Here is a 20,651-nt window from a genome sequence, read left to right as displayed (position 1 = left end):
TCAAAAAAATAAAATGAGCAAATTATTTCAGAATGATTCCATTCAATTTTATAGCCAGCAGATAAAACATAGTTAAGAAAGGGAAAAGAAAAAGAGAAAATAAATAAAAAGCAAATAAGATATAGAGCAATCTGTCTTACTTTCCACTATGGATTCCCTGCAGAATCTTGATGCTAAATAACAAAACTTCAGCAAGCAGGAACTCACTGTGGAAGAATCTGACTGACCAGAAATTGCTGCTAAAAAGGGGATTTCAGAATGATAGTTTTGCAACTTATAGGAAGGAAAAATGCAGAGAATTGAAAATTATGTACTGGACACAATAACTTTGGATGCTTGACATTTAAAATAAATACACTGTAATTTGCAAATTATATCTGGGTGGTACAACTTGTGCCCTCGGGTCCTTGGTGTAGCCCTAAGCCATCTATACTGTAATCATTAATGCAGCAACAATAAACATGTTAAACAGACAGGAGCAATCCTATTAACTTCACTAATTTAACAGTAATTAAATTAAAATTACAGATTCAGCTATAGTTTCACCTTGATTCTGCCTACTTCTTTTTTTATTCTAATCCTGCCTCGTTTTTTGATGTGCAGATGCTGGCATGCCATGAACAGGACAATGTAGCCCTCTGCTTATAAAAGATGGCACAACCAAAAATTACAGAGAAAATGCTCAGTAGTTGACTAGATAGGCAATCTAAAATGCCAATAGAAGAGAATATATATAGCTCAGAGTTGAACTGTGGTGTCCTTGATGCTCTCTGAGCTTGGTTGTTGGCTTGCAGATGTTTCATTACACTGACAATGTTACCTAGTCGGGTAAATGAAACATCTGCAATCAAACAACCAAGCTCAGAGAGCACCAAGGACTCCACAATCTAAAATGCGCACAATAGAAGAGTACCTTGAAGTAGGGTAACAATAACAAAAGTGATTTTGTACAGTTTATAATATCCTGATATTATTGAGGCTTTAAACATCCAAAGTCAATACAAAAGTATGCCATACAATCATGATAAATCCATCTCAAAATTATTTTGCCTCTTGAGGCATGTGTAGGCAAGATGTTTTGCCATATCATTATGGAATATGAAAGCAATTCTATAGGCTATATGATTTCTTAACCTAATAACTCTATACAGCTTGGTGAAATGAGAGAACCTATGCCCTACTCACACCATACAGCCAGAATGATTGATATGTTGGCATCACATTTCAAACATTTGAAATCTTCACTGAAGATCCCCTGAAGCATCAGGATTTTTCCAGAAGACATAGTCCCATGAAAATCAGGTAATGTTTACTCAAGCTAGCTGATTTTAATGGACTTACTCTTAAGAAAGCAAATATAAAATTACAGTTTTATAGGTCTTATGTACACTTACCAAAGAAGGAATCCTACTGAATGTAGCAGGACTTAATTCTGAGGATAGTTGGTTCCGTGGAATGCATAGTATTGTATTGTCAGTTAGTCCAAAGCTAGACAACACCAAATCTAAAAATGGATGGAGTTAATGTGCAACATAACCTATTTACACACAACCAAATATCTCCCCCAAACATATAGTCATATAGCCATACACTTCCTCATTCACACATACACCTCTGCCTCTCTAGTCCTCTGCAAACATTGAGTCTGTACATGCAAATACTGTAAGTATGTTAAGGCTGAGTATTCACCTCCAACATCCACATACATCCAGTGTCTCCCCAGCCTTTCCCCATGAATGTACTAATGTCTGGAGGGAGTTTTAGATTGTTTGGCTGATATACCTACAGATGTCAGTAAGATGGGAAGTCCTAAAAAAGCAGAATTCCCAACTACAAGAAGTGCTCAATATATAAAGGTCTACAGAGCTACTGGGTGAACAGAGATGTTGAGGTGGGCCTTGTGTTTCGATGCCTCCAATACATGTTTAACAGGTCAAACACAACTAGAAGGCTTCTGTCACCCATTTTCTCTCTCACATTTCCTTTCTGTTCTTTCTCTTATCCCACTTGTTTTGTCCTCCCTCCTTGAAGCCTAGGAAGAGCCTGCTTTTCCCAGAATTTCACAACTCAAGTGAAAAATGAATGCCAAAACAAAACAGATTTTTTTTTAAGATATCACAACATGTACAGAGAATCACTTAGTTTTAAATAATAATGTGATTATAATTTCCACAGTATACCAAGAGTCACGTATTGGTTCACGCCTATATAGCAGAAAAGTACATATTATTACTGGCTGTTAGTTTTTGAGTCCTACCACATACAGGGAAAATTCCATGTCTGTTGCTGAACATTCACTGTGCACTGGCTATAAAATAATGCCAACGCATTGCAAACTGGAGAAATCTCCAGAATCAAGCTTCCCCAAAGAGCCAGCTTCTATCCCTTCGGCTCTCAACCAGATGTTTATTTGCACATTGCTTCTTATATTTTGTCATCCAATTATAGAAAAACTGCACCTTCCACATAGCAAGAAGTTCAGCTATCATCATAAATCACTTAAAGATCCCATCAGGTCTTTATATAGAATATTTCCATATTTGGTGGAAGCCTTATGCGCTGCTAGAACCTAATACTGAAAATAGATGCATTTCCTCTTTTTGAAACGCACACAACGGAAAGATGAGGATCATATCTAATTAAGCAAGAGATCTTCAACATACGATTGTAGTGTGGAGTGTTTTTACTCAGTGATCCAGCCATGAGCTCCACCAAGATACTCCACTATTCCCTTTCTTACTCTATTCCCCTAATTTTTCCCCACTTGCCATTCAGCATTCCATACTTGCTGTTTTATTAATCTTACTCTCAGGTGCTTCCATTCAGAGGGCATCTTGTCTTTGCTCTTTTTAATCTTTGCTCTTCCACAATGAGCTACAAGAATGATGGCACTTCAGGGAGATGGCACAACATCTTTGTGTATACACATGCTCACGTCACTACGTTCTTGCCATACAACAGACATGACATAATGTATTGTGGACAGTGTTCGCCCCTTTTCCAATCCTTCACTGGTCATCATGCAACTCCTGCATCTGACACTTTGAACAGGACATTTCCTAGTATCATCTTAGTATTAAGTGTGCATGTTGTTTTTAAGTGCAGAACCTCAGAAATGTAAAAAGAATTCAGTATGATGTCTGCTACTCTGGACAAAAGCTTAACTTACATCCTAATAAATACAGTTATGGATTGGATATGTATCCTATTAATTTCCTCTAAGAATAATCAATTTCACACTTTGAACTAATCAGATAACCAGGACAGACAGCCTGCTGACTTGATTTCTTTCTTGCTTGTTCATTGTATCAATCAGTGATAGCAAAACAACTTAAATATATTTTTTTTAAAAAACAGTTTCAGCACAGGATGAGTAGTTGAAATGTATACACTGGTATTGATAGTAAGCTCTGCTGTTTTGAATGCAGTCTATTCATTGAGTTTTTCGTAGAAGAACATAACCTAAGAAGAGATCATTCCAGGAAGCAGTTAATTAAGGATGAGAACCATTTGATTAGGGAAAAAGCAGGGCCACATTGGAAATAATAATAATAATTTATTATTATTATTATTATTATTATTATTATTATTATTTATTTGACTTGTCCCCGCCCATCTCCCCACAACGGGGGACTCCCCACAACGGGGGAAATGTAAGGAGTGGCATTTCCAGCACTTCCTAAACTTTCCAGTGGCAAATTCTTTTACTATGTCCCACTACAACATTATTCTACTCACATATGCAAAGAGATTGCTAGGCACACTGCTGCTCCCCTCCTTCACAAAAAGGTGGAAACCATAGTGGAAAAACATAGTGGCAGAGAGGCAAGAAAATTAGATAAACACATAGGAGACTACAGTGGTACCTCGGGATACGAACTTAATCCGTTCCGTGACTCTGGGCGTATCCCGAGTTGGTCGTAACCTGAAGGAAATTTCCCCATAGGGTTCAATGTAAATCCGGTTAATCTGTTCCGCCCTCTGAATTTGGTCGCACCCCGAGGCAAATTTCCCCATAGGGTTCAATGTAAATCCGGTTAATCCGTTCCGCCCTCCGCCCGAATTTGGTCGCAACCCGAGGCAATTTCCCGTAAGGTTCAATGTAATTACCGTAAATCCGTTCTGGCGTCCACGGACCACACGGAAAGCGGCCGGGCGCGGCGTGGTGCGGCGCGAAAATGGCCGGGTGCAGCGCGGCGCGGCGTGAAAACGGCCCGGCGCAGCGCGAAAACGGCCCGGCCCGGCGCGGCGCGAAAACGGCCCGGCCCGGCGCGGCGCGAAAACAGCCCGGCGCGGCGCGAAAACGGCCGCGGACCACGCGGCAGGGCCGGAAAAACAGCCGCGGACCACGTGGCACGGGCGGAAAAATGGCCGTGGACCACGTGGCACGGGCAGAAAATGGCCGCGGACCACGTGGCACGTGGAGTTCGCAAACCGAGGTAAAATTTTGGGGCTAGAGCTGGTCGTAACCCGAAAAATTCGCAAGCAGAGGCGTTCGTATCCCGAGGTATCACTGTATTCTTACAAGTCCCTCTGGACATCTCTGTCAGATATGAAGTTCTTCTTTCTTCTCCCCTCAACAAGTAATAGTATTGTTCCCTTCTACCCAGGACTTGCTACGTTGTTTTATTTGTTGTATCCTAATTTCACGTTTCTTCATCACTGCTTTCTTCCTAACTCCTTCTGTTTTTGGAGGTCAATCCTCCTTGTGGAAACTTCATGGCAAATGCACTTGGATTCATGCCTTCCATCTCTCCAGAAACACCTATATTTAATGAATTGTGGCTGTAACCTCTAACTTTGAAAATCTGTAGAAGCAGATAGTAAAACTAAAAATTAAACAAACAAAAAACCCTAATATCCTTTGGCTGTTTTCATTCAACCTGTGAAACCATAATGATGTTCTTGTAGTTTAACCTGCTGTGTGAAGATAAGCATTTTGGCTTCTCACCCTTGGTGTGACATAGAATGTTGTGTGAACCCAACTGCACTTTATTCAGTAAACTATGGTGAAGTTTAGCATATTGTGTGAACAAAGCCATACAATTGCTAGAACATTTTTTTATTGCAGGAGTAACCTGCCATAATATCAACGATGCAGCTTGTGGAGTTGTTGTTGTTTTTAAAAACTTGCTCAGGGTTTTACTTCATAGGGCTTACTTTTCCAACTCAGAAAGCATTATTAGGTAGGAAAGGCATGTAGATTATGCATATATTTAGCTATGTCTACAGAAAATTACCTGGATGTGTCCATGTAGCCACAGGAACTGAGCTCAATTCAAAGTCATCTTTGCTTTCACATTTACTGGAAAGCCATAAACACATTTATAATTCTTGAAGTAGTACAACTGGGCAAACAGACCACCACTAAACTTATTTCTAAGAAGCAAGATTATGGATTGAGCAGTAAACCACTTTGATTTCATTTAAGAATGCCTACTTTTTAATGTAATCAATTTCACATCCAAATCTAATCAAACACCACTCTAATCTGTTTTAGAACCTGATTAAATCAGACCAATTTATTGGTTAATCCCAACATCAGTTCTAGTTCAATACAGACCGAGCATTTAACTCCCCAGTGGATTATCCCTTTTTCTATACAGTATATACTCTTCATGGACTTGCACAAAGTATTAATCCACCTTTAGGGGAAGAGTCCAATCCATGCAACATTGCCACTCATTCTAACAGAGGGCAGAACCGTTTTGATTTCAGCCTAGAACATCAAACAAAGAAGAGCACGGGAAATACCACAAGGTAAATTGCACTTACAACTCTTCTAACATTTAGCAGATAGAAAGCAGTAAGCTGCAATCTTGCATATATACAGTCTTGTGTGTGTGTACCGTATATAGTGACTGCTTTGATTTTTTTCTTTGCTGTATTTCTCCAGAACAAGCTCAAAGGACAAATACAGAATCCATGTTTTGATAAATGTGAAAAGAATGCATACTATTGTTGCTATTAGCACAATCATTTCAGTTTATTTTTAAAACAATTTTTTTTTAATCAAGTTAGTTGGACCTCTTCGTTCATTCTTAAGAGCTATTTATATTTCCTTTCCGTAAAGTAGCAGTGCAAATTTTCAGGTGTGTTTTGTTAAGTCCAAAGAACTGGCAAGAATGGGCCAGCTCTCTTTCAATTTTATATATATATTTTTCCTCTATTTTAGTCTTCAGCTTGGAAATGAATTAACAGCCAAACTTATGCAGCTTTACATTGAAACAAGCTCCAATGTCTCCCCCCCCCAAAAAAGGGGCAGTGCCAACAGAATTGCAGCCTTAGAATTTTAATGCTTTCTTAAATCAAAGCTGATTTGAGACTGCACTCCCGTGCATGCTTACCTACTGAACACAGAGAGGGTTATTTCTGAGTAAATCATATGCTCTTGAGACTGGGTGCAGTTCTTTGGACACAGCACTAGAGTCTGAATGAAAGACTTTGCTCCCTTCAACCAGAACTCAGAACAGGAGCAGCTTCCAGTGCTCCTATTGTTTTACAGTTGAATTTCCCAGCAACAGGCCAGCTAAAAGGTCCTTCACATTCCTTCAGCCCCCCAAAAAAGCCCCTCAAGGGCCTTTCTAGCCTTTGAGAACAGGAGCAAAAGGGCTGCAGAGGCATGTTGCTGGAAACCAGAAAGTAGCTGGGGTTAGGGCTAAAGACTTCCTACACAATAGGACTGCCCTGATTGCAGTACCCAAGATCTTACTCAGAGTACATCAATATTTGATCAGTATCCACAGAGAGCCTTCTAGCCTCATCTTCAGATCCTGTTTATGTTTGGGGAGCTGTAGGATTTTAGGGGTAAAACTGTTTCTTTAAACTTTGTAGAGGCTAAAAATACCAATTTCACACTTTAAGGAACGGTACTTTTTTCTATAGAAGCGTATCCACCCTCTACTGTAACAGAATGGCAGTTCCCTGGGAATGGCAAGGAGGTAGTGTTTGCTAAGAAAAACAAAATGGCAGTCACTCCAAAGGAAAATGATGACAAGTCATCTTAATCATCTGACAGAGATCTAGTCTACATTCATGAGTACTTTACCAAATACCTGCTCTTTTTTCTTCAATTGCAATACTGTACTAGCTAATATATATTATGGCTTTCGCACAATTTGTCCTCCCTCTGACACTTCTGTGTAATATTAAGGACCACACTTGGGAGTGGGGTGCAATTCCATTCTTAGAGCTAAGGACTTAGCAAGGACACAAGCAAGCTTGTGGAAAGTAATACTTCTTAAAATCACTGTTTTCTTTGTCTGTTCTAGCCTAATTGGTTAAACTGATCCTTCTCTCCATCCCCACCCCACCCTTCAGCAGGATTTTATTTATATCAACATTCATATTCATGCTTTTAGGTAGCAGAGAAAGTGGCAAAATATTCAGCCATTTCTCCCAAGGCCTGAGTTAGTCTCTTGGAACAAAACTGCCACAGACCTTGGCAAGACATTTACTAACAACCCATCGCGTGTTTACAAGCTGAATGACTGGGGCTAAGAACAGAATGCAAATATTTGCATTCAGTTCCCTAGACTTTTCCATCACCACCCTGCCAGCCCACATGCAACCACCAAGTGAAGAAAGGGAGACAAGAGAGGATTCTACTTTCTTCTGATCCATAAGGGACCTTTTGATTTTCTCCCCCTAAAATCCTAGGAATTATAACTGTAATAAGAGATGCAAATGTGTTCTCTAGTTCCCTAAGGCCAGGCAAATTCTTATTAAAAATAATTTATTTCATAATGTTTTAAAAATGGAGGCCCAGACAGCTTAACAAGATTTTTCCTCCCACGCTGATCTGGAATTCCCTATTCACTACAATATTTTTGGCGTGAAGTTTAGCCAAAGAATCAAACATGATGCTAAAATGTTACTCAAAAGTACAGGTATTTCTATTTTTTGTTTTTAATATCAGGCATAAGAGACTTTAGCTGTTAACTGGACATCAGGGCCCTGATAGGAGAGTCCCAGTCTTGTGTCACCACTGTAGGGAAGCAAAAATCAACAGTGAATCTCAAGTAAAGGAGGGGTTTCAGGGGATAAGAGTTGAGAAAACATTGTTCCAGGTCAGTCTTATAGATGTTGGCATACTGTGGAGCCTTTACTTGAGATTCACTGATGCCATTGTCATCATACCTACATGCTTCCTGTTTCCATCCAAAGCACAGTACCAAATTTATCATCTATAGCCAGATGTCATTTGTTCTGACCCATGCTCAACTGATAGAATTAAACCAGGTATTCAGGAGACTGAACCCAACAAGATCAATAGACACATCAACAGAGCCAGATCGATTTCCAAGGAAGACTTATAAAAAGACAAACAACTAAAAAAGAACATTACCAATCACCTATAACTCACAGCTCAATCCACTGAAACTCGTTATTAATAAGCTATAGCCCATACTGGGCAATGACACTGCACTTTCTCAGGCACTGGGTGGCAGGCCCATACCTGCATACAGACAATCACCCCGCCTGAAGCATATTTTCACAAATAACAAGGAACAACAGGAAATGATTCTAACATGGAAACCAGACCCCGCAACAAACCCAGATGTCTACTTTGCCCCCATATCTATACTAATAGCACCATGACAGGCCCCAGCAAGTACACACACAAGATGAGAGGTGTCCTCACATGGTCTTTCTTTAATATGATATATGCCATCATCTGCCAGCAATACCCTTCTGGATTCTACATAGGACAAATAGGGCAAACTTTGCACAAAAGAATTAATGGGCACAAGTCTGACATCAGGATTCAAAACAAGGATAAAGTAATATCAGAGCATTTCAACCACTGAGGACCCTATTACAGACTTGAAGTAACCATTTTGGAAAAAAGAAACTTTAATAGCATCACTGACTGAACTCACAAACATCAAAAAGTTTCAGGCTATTTCAAGAGGTCTCAGCAAACACAACTCTAACCCATTAGAATTGTTAATGGATAATTTACTTGAAATATGTCTCACAAGTGGGAAAGATTGAAACAAACCTCTGTCAAAGGGATCCCTCTGTAAATAAACACTATACCCAAGGATGGAAAAGGATAGTGCTTAGTGTGAGAGCAGCAGTATTACCTAGTTCACAACCCAAAGGAACCATCACTATATCTATAGTCTTGTGGGACTCCCAATAATGAAAGCCTGGAAAATACAGCCAGGGCATATCACAGGAATTGTCCATCTTTTCATTATCCAGAATGTAATAATTTTGGGGTAGAAAAAGCAAAAATGATACCATTTATGCAAGTGCTTCTGCTTCACATGATCTTTTGAACCTCACAGTCTTAACATTGAGTTCTTTGATAAACTGGAGCTAAGTCTTAAAATAGCTTAAATTTCTGAGCTACATTTCAACCATTCCAGTCCTGCAGATCCCACTCAGCTGTATTTTAATGGTAACATTTGTTTCACCAGTAATTAAATGAGAAGGTCTAACCTCCCCAGTGATTCTTCCCAGAAGGCTATTAACATTTACTGAACACAAATGAAAACAATACAGTGGATAAAAATCACACAGTTCCATGCCTTTGGCATAGCTCCTCAACACAGAATGAATTCCCATGGTACATTAGCATCAGTGCATTACACAACAGTGATGAGTAATAAAGGGTCATATACACTTCCTTAAAAAAGATGCTCTTGCAGAGCTATTTGTTTTAAAAGGAAAACAATACCAATTTTGCATTAATGCTATAGGAGCAGTCTGTGTCCAAGTCCTGGGAAATGGTCTGTAGAGAATAAAGAGTAATGCCAATCAGTCCGAGACTTTGGTAGCCAAGCAGTTCATTTATGGAAGACAACCTCTGCTTAAAGCAGCAGCTTCAATAATAGTCAGTTGTCTAAATGTCTCTGTTATTGAAAGAGTTGTCCAGTCCCAATCTGGTTGCCCATCTACTGAGCAAATGCCTAGGTGGCCTAGCTGACTGTAGTGGGATGCCTTGCATTTCTATTTAAATTCATAGTAATTACTTCAAAACAACATCTAAACAAATACATGAGCATATACAACTCTGTTCCCTTTGTTTTGTGGGTGTCAGTGCTGATCCACTTATTTTACAGTACATACATAGCCATGCTAAGGGTAATCCTAGTGGGCAGTAATCCTTCTCTGCTTCAGATACTTTGAATTATAACTCCCATCATCTCCAGCCAATTGGTGTTCAGCGCATGGTCAAAACATCTGGAGGACATGAGGATGGGCTTAGTTATGGTGATAAAGGAGAATGCATGTCCCATTCACTAGGCTTTCTATATCGGTTGTGAAAGACCCTCAAGGAGAATAGAGAGAGCTCCAAAATATCATAGGTCAGGCTTTTGCCATTGAGATGATTGCATCAGAATAGCTGAATGAATGTAAGATGATACAGAAGGCCCTAGAAGACACTGAGGCTGATTTCAAATGGTAGTCTGCATAAGTAGATTTCTTGAACAGATCAAATCTGCCATGACAAAAACTAAATGTATAGCCTTCAAGAAAGGGCATCGCCACCCATTGTGGAGATGGGTGAAGCAAGGCAGGTAAGTAGCAAAGTTCCTGATAACCCAAAAAGTCTTTGAATTCTACCAGCCATACAACTGCTCTAGGATTAGATCTCCTATCTAAACCTGGCCTTATAATGTCCACAGACTGAATCAGCTCTGATAACATGATGCCAAAGAATCAGAATAATTTTATGTTTGCTGACTCTTTGGTGAGCACCCCTTTGATCTATTCTACCCTGAAAAAGAGGCAACTTGAATAGACAGAAGCAGGAAAATAATAATTTGCAAATATGCATGGAATATTCTAATGTCCACCAAAAATTTAGATTTCCTTCTTACAGAAATGTATTATCTTGCTGCTTGATTCATGAATATTGCTCTTCTAATCACAGAAAACTGATCTATACCAGCAGTGCCAAATTATACCCATTTCAGCAAGTTTGCTTAAAGTGGACACTGAGTCTCTGAGCTGATCAAGGGCTCCACACTAGTTTTCTGGTGAAAATAACTTCCTCTTGGCTGTTCCACCCCAGTTCCCCAAAGTGCTATTTGCTGCAAAAGGGGGAAAAAACAGTATCTTGATTCAGTAAATAAGAATCAGGATGAACTTTACTCCAAAATGTCCCCAAATATCCAGAAAGAAATGAAAGGCAAAGCAAACAAAGTTTCTCCTAATTGGTAACTTCTGGAAATATTGGACTACAACACCCATCATTTACACTTAGCATAGCCAGACTAGATTTTAATGTAGCTGTAGTCCAACACATCTGGGGGTTTGCCCTGGAATTATTCACCATCTCATATCCTTTTTAACACAAAATCAAAATTTTACACTTTTCAGTTACTCAGTCATGATCCCGTTTGCACATTTTAACCATATGTTCATTCCAGCAAACATGATTTTTAGAGAGATCCTGAATTCCTTCCTCTATCTACATTTGTTAGCAATCCACATATTCCATTCTGGTTTTTAATTGTCTTGCAATACAGAATTCAGATTAGAACCAGCAATGCTTTTTTTAAATGCCCTACAGAAAAATAAAGCCTTCTTCAATAGTACAAATATGGAGCATTGCTTAATATTGAAAACTACCAAAAAAGAGCTGAAGAGTCAATTCAACTCTTCTCTCCATTCTGTAAATCATGCCACTAGTCCCCTTGTCCTTGATTCCAAAATGTTAGAATTGCTCTACAGGGTAGGACAAGCACCAATATTGGGTTACCACAAGCATCTCCAAGCTGGTGCTTTCCTAGCCTATCGATTCTGGGGATTGTAATCCAACATTATCTGGGGAAAGTTAAAGATAAATAATTTTGGGAACCCCAAGGAAAAACACAGCAAGATTTGGACACTTCCATACTCTCCGATCATCAAAATCTAGTGTGAAGGCAATCTGGGATCATCCTTCAAAGCCAGTGACACTACTGTATATCTACCAAAGGGAACCTGGAAGTGGAGTGAGGAGAGAGTTCCCACTCATAGAGAATAGACTACCCTAAAGTTTTGCAGAGTTGCAGTTTCACATGCACAGCAGTAATAAAGGGATTCAGGTCCTGGACTTTGCTAACGTCATGAGAACAGGCAGGACCAGAACTGATTCCAACTTCTACAAAGACTTGATGCATACTTCATCTAACAATTTAGATCCTAATGAACAGTAACTGCAGGATTTGTCTGTCACTCACTAAAGAAAATCAGAATGGGAATCTATTATGAGAAAGAAAGAAATAACTCCTTAATGTTATAATAATGTCATCTACATGTTCTCTTTCCCAAATATGACTATTCTTGTTCAGGATGTGCCTGGATCTACTAAGTATCTAAAAAGCTTCTCAGCAATATGGAAGTCTGAAAACAGAAGTATCCATTACAGTTTATTCTTACTTTTTTAAAATTAGGTTGCTCCTTAGATCAAATAAGCAAATAAACACTTGAGTACCATCCATACTCCAACCATGACATCTAATTTCCCCCACCATCACTAAGTCAATGCCAGAAAAACTCCTTCTGCTTTTTCACTACATCTATCATGGAACCAGGAAGTGGGGTTTTTCCCCCCCTCTTTCAGACCCAGATGGCTGCTTTCTCCAACAGACCATAGACATGTGGTGTAATCCTTTCAGAAGAAGGGTTAAATTAATGTAATCACATTAAGTCTCTCCAGCAACCTCAGTCAAAGTCTGGTGTGAGGAAGGAAGGAAGGAAGGAAGGAAGGAAGGAAGGAAGGAAGGAAGGAAGGAAGGAAGGAAGGAAGGAAGGAAGGAAGGAAGGAAGGAAGGAAGGAAGGAAGGAAGGAAGGAAGGAAGGAAGGAAGATACAATGACCTCCACTAACAGTACTCCTGTCCTTCAAAGTTGAAGAAAGTGGGGTGTTTAGGCTGGAGAAGAAAATATGGGTTGGGGGCAGGAAGCCTGACAATATTCTTCCTATATTTAAAAAACTGTTTCATCATAGAGTTAAAATTGGGAGAACTCTTTGATGGGAAGAAGCGGTAGACTCTAGGACTTTCCTTCACTAGAGATCTTTGAAGACTACTGTATAGCCAAAGACTAGGGAGCCACAAGTTAGAAATGCTATAGCTCTGGATCTCTGTGTACAAATGGCATAGAAGTGAATTCAGGCAACTGGGTTAATTCACAAAATCATAACCCAGTTAACCATGGGAGACCCCATCGTGTGAAAACAGCCTATGATTCTATATCCATAGGAGGTGTGAAAAAATTAGGCTTCAATTTTTAAAATGTACAAAAGGAAGTTTTCTACTTATCTGTAAACTCAAAATGGAATGACCCAGCCATATGTAACTACGTAGAATATCTGAACAAGAGTTCATAAAGAGGGTCTTCTCTTACCAGACCAGAAATAAAAAGTTGTCTTTTGTTTTAGTTGGTTTGGTTTAAATGAACTGCAGTCAATGTAAAGATGCCTGTAATCTCCCAACTACTGTTTTAATCATCTTTAGTGAGAAATCAAGTAATAGCCACATTTCAGTTTTTTATATTTCATTTCCTGTACTAACTTTAATGATTCTTCTCCAACTCCGTGTATAAATTATTCAGCCTAATGCATGCTGTGCATATACCCTGTGAAATAAAGCTAAGGAATGCAGATACCTATAATATTTATAGACGAAGAGAAACATTAAAAAAGAAAACTGTTAGAGAATTATAAAAGCAAAACCACGCCAGAACACTCCCCCCCCCAGTTTCCCTGTCCGAAGTCAGAACGATGGGAAAGCTTTAAAAAAAAAAAAAAAAGCGCCCAGGCAGAGCTACGATGTCGAAGCGCCCCCTATCCACCAAGATGGGACGCTGCAAATCAACTGGCGAGGGGGGGGAGGGAGGGAGGAAGAGATGCAGTCCCTGCCGCCGTATCTCGAAGTTGCATTAACGTTTCCCCAAAGAAAGAGATGAGCGGGAAATTATTTCAACGACCCCAAACGAGCAACCCACGCAAAAGCGAGGCCACGTTCCCAGGACACCGCGGCCACGAGTCCGAGCGGAGGTGACCGAGCCCCTTCCTCTCCCGCGCGCTCTCAGACTCCTCCGCCGGTTCCCTCCGCACCTAAGCAACCTATTGTCCTTCCCGGCTCCCAGCCAGACTGTCTCCGGTTCAAGCGCCCACCTCCCCTCCCTCCCCTCCCCCCCCCCATTCTTCTTCTCGCTTTCTGCTTCCCTCTCCCTCGCACACACGCACGCACAAAGACATCCCCCTTACCTAGGCGGCTCCTGCCCCGCGCCGAGAGAAGGCAGACGTCGGCTCCAGCTGCGGAAGCAGCTCGCTGGACGCCTCGCTTCTAATCGCTTCCCTGGCCAGATGCAGATTCCCCGGGCTCTCCGTCTCCCGCCCGCCCGCCTCTAGTGGAGAAGCTAGAGGGGGAGGGGAGCGAGGAGACAGAGAAATATGCAAAGGCAGGAAACGGAGACGGCAGGGGCCAGTGCGGGAGATTGATGGGAATCAGCCACCCCCCACCAGCTGCCAACAAAGAAGCCTGCTCTCTGGGGCGACTTGGCTTCTACGGCCGCCTGACCAGACCAGACCAGCCCGCTGCAGCCAGTGCTATGGAGTGCGGCGCGGGCCAGGCTGTGCGGGGGGGAGGGAGCCATTGACATCTCCGGGCCGCCGCCACCCTCTCCCCCTCCCTTCAGTCCCCCCCCGAAGTGGGACGGGCCGCTCACTCCGGTTCTCTGAATCGCGTTCGAGCGCCTTTCGCTTGCGCACACCTCCTCCGGCAGGGTCGCAACTGGCGAACAGAAGCAGCTTTCCGTCCGCCTCGAAGGGAATCTGCATCCTTCTGGCTTTACAAAAAGCTGCAGAAGTAACTTGTGATCCCACCCCGCCACCCCCCATAATTAATTTCCTGACGAGCAGCATCTGGTTCCGATAAGTTAAAAAAAAAAAAGGCGCGGAGGTCTTATGAATGAATACCAGAACCGTTTGCGAGGGATCGGTCTGGGGACAGCTTTGAAGGTTCTTTTTCTGCTTCAAAGCATTCGCGGTTGAGGAGGGTGCTACTCCCCACGACCTCGCATACAGCACATGGGTTTCTGTTCATACTGTCTGCTATTTTCTGAGTGCACACACCCCATCTTTTAACCACTTAACTGCCAGATTACAGGATTTTACCTTGTACTAAACCATGGTTTGTTTAGTGATGGACTGGTGAATGAACCATCATGGCAGATTCACTCATAATTGCAAATTATTAAGTGGTTCACACATCACGATGTCTGATCTGAGCCACAGAACAAGGGGAAAAAAATAAAGCCACCCATAGCCATAATATGAAATGTCTTGGTCATGCTCTAAGATAGCCAAGACAAAGGGCAGGATAATACAGAGCAGAAAATACACTTTTCTATTTCTTTAGAGCTGAGGCCTACTCAGTTTTTTAAAAATATGCAGGCATCTTAGCATCATCATTCATACTGGTGGTCAGCACAATACTGCTACATAAAGCTCTATTACAGAGACCTTTCCCTTGGTTTAGATGGCCATTCACACTGAGATTAACAGATTATACGTAATGTCTATTTTAGGGCAATGTCTTTATTAGGACCACTCAAAAAATCTTTTCAATGTGCAAGCTTTGAGATTCCAAGATCATTTAAGCATGTCAGGAAGGAGGCAAATGGAAAGTGATAAAAACTTGACCAGATGTCATCGACGTTATAAATCAGGATGGGGAATACGTGACTCTCCAAAAGTTGCTGAACTCGTTTTCTCTTTTTAGTGGCTTAGATTGCTGGGAATAGCAGCTCAACAGTATCTACAGCAGCCTTTCTCAAACTTTTGACCCTGGAGGAACCCTTGAAATATTTTTCAGGCCTTGGAGAACCCCTGCACATTCAGGCTCAGATACAGGCCAGAAGTTACAAAAGTATTATATTTGTTTCATGTGTAGGCCTGTATATATATGGATTAACAGTGTTCTTAAACTAAAAATAAAAAAACTTACCTCTTTCATGTGAAACCTTTGCTTGTTTTTTGCTACACAAATGCTCAATTCTGGGCCGAACTTGAGTTTTGGAGATCAGTTGTGGGAAATTTTTGGCCTTTTGCAGGTTGCATGTTATTGGACTATTTTGGGCTACTTTTAAGGGCATGTACAGTTTTTGAGCGATATATCAAACTGTCATGCGTGATAATTGTAAAATGCATCACAGGGACGCAGATAACGCCAGCACCCTGAGTCAGATCAGCCGGCCTCCTTCCCTCTCCCTGCACCACCAGTACCTCTTTCCCCAAATCCAGCTTTTCCTTTCTTGCCCTGCTTTTCACCTCCTCTTCAAAGTTAGAGGGGGACTGATGCCTTGCAAAATTAGAGGGGGACTGATGCCTTGCAACCTCCAACACCCCTCCCCTTAATATTTGGACTCCTCAACCTCTCCTGAAATCTCCTGAAATCAGGCACCCTGATACCAAAGCCACCACTTTTTCCTTTCCCCCGCCTCCTTCCCCCCTCCCACCCTTGAAGGCAGCTCCTGGTGCTGGTGATGCCCAGACCAGACCAGCCCCAGAACTCCTGCACCCGCCCTGAGACAGAGCCCCCGGGGCTGCTGTACCTGCAGAAAGGCAGAAAGTGCGCCTGCAGAAAAATTGGCAGTTGGATGGTTTTTCTTCGGTCTCTGCTTTTTAAAAAATAAATAAATCATGATCTCCCAGGGAACCCCTAGTGACCTCTTGTGGAACCCTGGCTGAGAAACCCTGATCTAGAGACTCACAGTTTCCACCACCATCATTACATTTGGATGATTAGTCTCTAGACTGCAGGATATACCTGCAGATATTCACATTAATCTCTACCTGGTGCTGTGCTGGTTTCATTTCCTACCTAAGATTGCAGGAAAAATAAAGCAGGAAACAATGGTGGATTCCTCACTAGTAGATAAAATCCACTTAAAACTATAATCATTCTTTGATTAAATACACCAATCTCTTGGTAGGTGAAAAACAGAAGATAAATTATACTGTTGTTATATATTAACAAAGTTGGAGATAATTTTAGATGTATGGCAAATTTTATATAAAAAAAGAAGGAAAAACTGCATTGGGCAGCTTTATCTAGCGCCTATGAAGATGAATAATCAGAAAAGAACACTGTAGTTTCACAGTTTCAGGTAATACACAATTTCTTCCTCTCATACAGAATCTCATAGATGAATAGCTAAATGTGATATCCTTCAAGTCAGACAAAAAGCAAAAGAGGCTGTGAAAATTTAGTTATATTTTATTTCAATTTCAGATTGTTCTGTCAATCATTTTTTAAAACATGAAGCAAATTAACATGCCAACACATTACAGTAATTAAAAAAAAAACAAGCCTTGACTCAGATTATCAAAGTTTAATATTAATTAAATATATCCACCAACAGTAGGTTCCTTGACAAATTCCCAGCACTGAATAATGAACACTTTAATACAATATGGAACAAATTCTCTGTTCTTCACTGGTCACTGTACCTAACATAATGCATCCAGTTCTAGACACCATCTTTTAGGAAGGACATACAACAAGAGCATGTTCAGAGGAAAGCAATCAAAAAGATAAAGAGCCAGAAGGGAAAATCTGATGAGGAATGCTTGGAGATATTGGGTTTGTTTAGTCTGGAGAAGAGAAGCCTGTGGGGAACAGGATTGTCATGCAGAAGACAGGGCAGAATTGTTCAGAGTTGTTCTAGAAGGCAGGACCAGAAACAAATGGGATTAAATTACAAGGACACAGATTTCCATTGGACGTCAAGAAAAAAACTAAGGAATTATTCAACAGCGGAACACACTAAGGACTCTTCCAATCACTGCCAGTCACTCCAAGGTCATGGGCAATAAAACCTAACATATTTTACACATCTTGAGGCTGCCCTTGGATGCTGTTGGAAAAAGAGGAAAATCACCTCACATTGCTTGAATTCATGCATCCAAATACAGACAACTGGATGCTTTCCACATAGTATATTTATCTTATTTATTCAACAAATTTATATGGCCACCCAACTCACACACGGTGACTCCAGGCAGCCCACAAAAATAAAACCCAAATACAAAAAAACAATACCCCATCCCACCCTGCTGGCAGCAATAAACACATTCAAATTAACCATTTGATTGGCTCTGTATCAGCCTGGGGTTCCCAGGCCCACTGACAAAACCACGTCTTCAGGGCCTTCCATAAATGTATCAAGGTGGGGACCAGTCTTATCTCCAGGGGAAGGGAGCCACCACCAAGAAGGCCCGTTTTCTCAGTCCCAGTAAATGTACCTCCCTCAATGAAGGGACCCACAACATACCCTGCCTCCCCGTTCCAGCGGGCCGGGCAGATGTAACTGGGGAAAGCCAGTCCTTCAGATAACCTGGCCCCAAGCCATGTAGGGCTTTAAAGGTGATAACCATCACCTTGAATTGGACACAAAGCAAATTGTCAACCAATGTGGCTCCTGCAAAAAAACCGTATGGGCCACCACATTTTGAACCAACTGAAGCTTCTGGATACTCCTCAAGGGCAGCCCCATGTAGAGTGCATTATAATAGTCCAAATGGGAGGTGACTAGGGCATGGGTGACTGTGAGAAGGGCACGATGGTCCAAGAATGGGCACAACTGGCACACAACTTGTAGTTGCACAAAGGCCCTCCTGGCCACAACTGACACCTGCTCCTCGAGCAGGAGTTGCGAGTCCAGGAGAACCCCCATATTACACGCCAGGTCCATCTGGGGCAGTGCAATCCCATCCAAGACCAAGGATGGTAATTTTTCCAAAACCAAAGAGCCCCAAAACCAAAGCCACTCTGTCTTGCCAGAGTTCAGCTTCAATCTGTTGTTCCCCATCCAGACCCCCACAATCTTCAGGCACCGAGAAAGGGTGATCATGGCATCATTTAACTCACCATGGGCGGAGATGTATAGCTGAGTATCATCTGCATATTGATATCTCACCCTATGGTGACGGATGATCTCACCTAGTGGCCTCATGTAGATGTTGCGGGACCCCGCAAACAGGGGCCAAGGGCCGGACCTCTTGCCCCCAATCAACACCAAGAACAGCCTTGGAGGAAGGAAGTGAACCAGGACAACACAGTGCCCCCCCACTCCCAAGCCCCAAGGTGGTCCAGAAGGATACCATGATTAATGGTATCGAAAGCCGCAGAGAGGTCAAGTAAAGCAAGGATGGATGCACTACCCACATCCTGGTCCCACCAGAGATCATCAAAAAGTGCGACCAATGCAGTTTCCATCCCATATCCAGGCCTAAATCCCGACTGAAAGAGGTTCAGATAATCCATGTCATTCAGGATCCTCTGGAGCTGCAGCGCGACCACCTTCTCAACAACCTTCCCCAAAATGGGAAGGCTGGAGACAGGACGAAACTTGTCCAACAGGTGGAATCTAGTGATGGCTTCTTAAGAAGAGGGTGAACCACAGCCTCTTTAAAGGCTGGGGCACCACCCCCTCCTCCAGAGATGCATTAACCACTGCCAGTATCTACCCACATGTCACCTCCCAGGAGGTTTTCACCAACCAGGAGGGACATGGATCTAAAACATAGGTGGCCATGCTCACACTCCCTAGGACCCTGTCTACTTCCTCAGGAGCAACAAAGTCAAACCATTCCCAGATAAATGAGCAAGAACCTACCCCAGGCATCTCCATCAGACCAGTATTCACACCGACATCCAATTGGAAAAGAATCTGACTGATTTTATCTTCTGGAAAATCAGCAAATTCCTCAGCACATCCCTGCAAGTTGACCTCTGAGCCCTCCTTCCCCAGAAGGAATCAGGTCACCTTAAAGAGGGCCACTGGGCAATTATCTGCAGATGCAATTAATGAGGACAAGTATTTCTGCTTCGCCGCACAAATCACCATGAGGTAGGCTTTAATAGCAACTCTTACCCATGTTCAGTCAAGTTCGTTTTTCATCTTCCGCCAGCGACGCTCTAGATGTCTCTTGATCCATTTCATCCCTCTCAGTTCCTTTGTATACCATGGGGCACAACAAGGTCCACAGGTGGGGAGAGGTCGCATGGGCGCAATCCTGTCCAAAGCCTCAGTCACTCTCCTATTCCAGGTGGCAACTAAGGTCTCGACAGGACTACGCAGCAGATCCTCAGTTATAACCCCAGCTCCCTCTGAAACCCATTAAGGTCCATCAGTCGCTGGGGTAGGACCAATCTAATAGGTCCTGCCTCCGTGTGGAGGGGTACGGCCCTGGAGAAGCTCATAGCCACTAAAGTGTGATCTGATCATGACAAGGGGACCAGAGATAGGTCCACCAATTCCAAATCACATAGGCATCACTCCGACAAAAATACCAAATCAGGTATGCGACCACTATTTCTAGTCAGGCCCTGGATGACTTGGGAAGGCCCATGGAAGCCATGGTTTCCATGAACTCCCGAGCTACCTCCAACCCCACTCCCAAGGAAGGCAGGCTGAAGTCCCCCAGAACCATAAGCCTGGGAAAGTCCACCGCCAACCCTGCCGTGAGGTCTAGGAGCCCGGGCAGGGAGGCTGCTACACAGCAGGGAGGCTGGTACAGTAGCAGCAATCCCCACTGGTCCCTAGAGCCCAACCTAAGAAAAAGGGTCTCACAACTGGGCACTTGTGGAGCGACACCCCTGGTAGCCATCAGATTCTCAGATAACAGCAGCCACACAC

The 20,651-nt window shown here is 42.3% G+C and overlaps 1 protein-coding gene across 2 annotated transcripts in view; it reads right to left on the bottom strand.

Moving 5' to 3' along the window:
- Positions 1–14,633, bottom strand: part of DENND2B (DENN domain containing 2B) — a 165,045-nt gene extending 150,412 nt beyond the window's left edge. The window contains exon 1 of one of the 2 annotated variants that reach the window (XM_088145968.1): positions 14,215–14,633. The gene's annotated coding sequence lies outside the window, so the exon portion shown is untranslated. The remainder of the gene's footprint in view (positions 1–14,214) is intronic. The other variant, XM_088145969.1, reaches the window with a different exon arrangement.
- Positions 14,634–20,651: the final 6,018 nt, after the last annotated feature.

This window comes from Python bivittatus, unplaced genomic scaffold (assembly GCF_059951505.1).
Source record: "Python bivittatus isolate LINGU-HERP-01145 unplaced genomic scaffold, Pbiv_v1 ctg000480_np1212, whole genome shotgun sequence".
Taxonomy (NCBI): domain Eukaryota; kingdom Metazoa; phylum Chordata; class Lepidosauria; order Squamata; family Pythonidae; genus Python; species Python bivittatus.
This window is presented reverse-complemented; position numbering and strand designations above follow the sequence as displayed.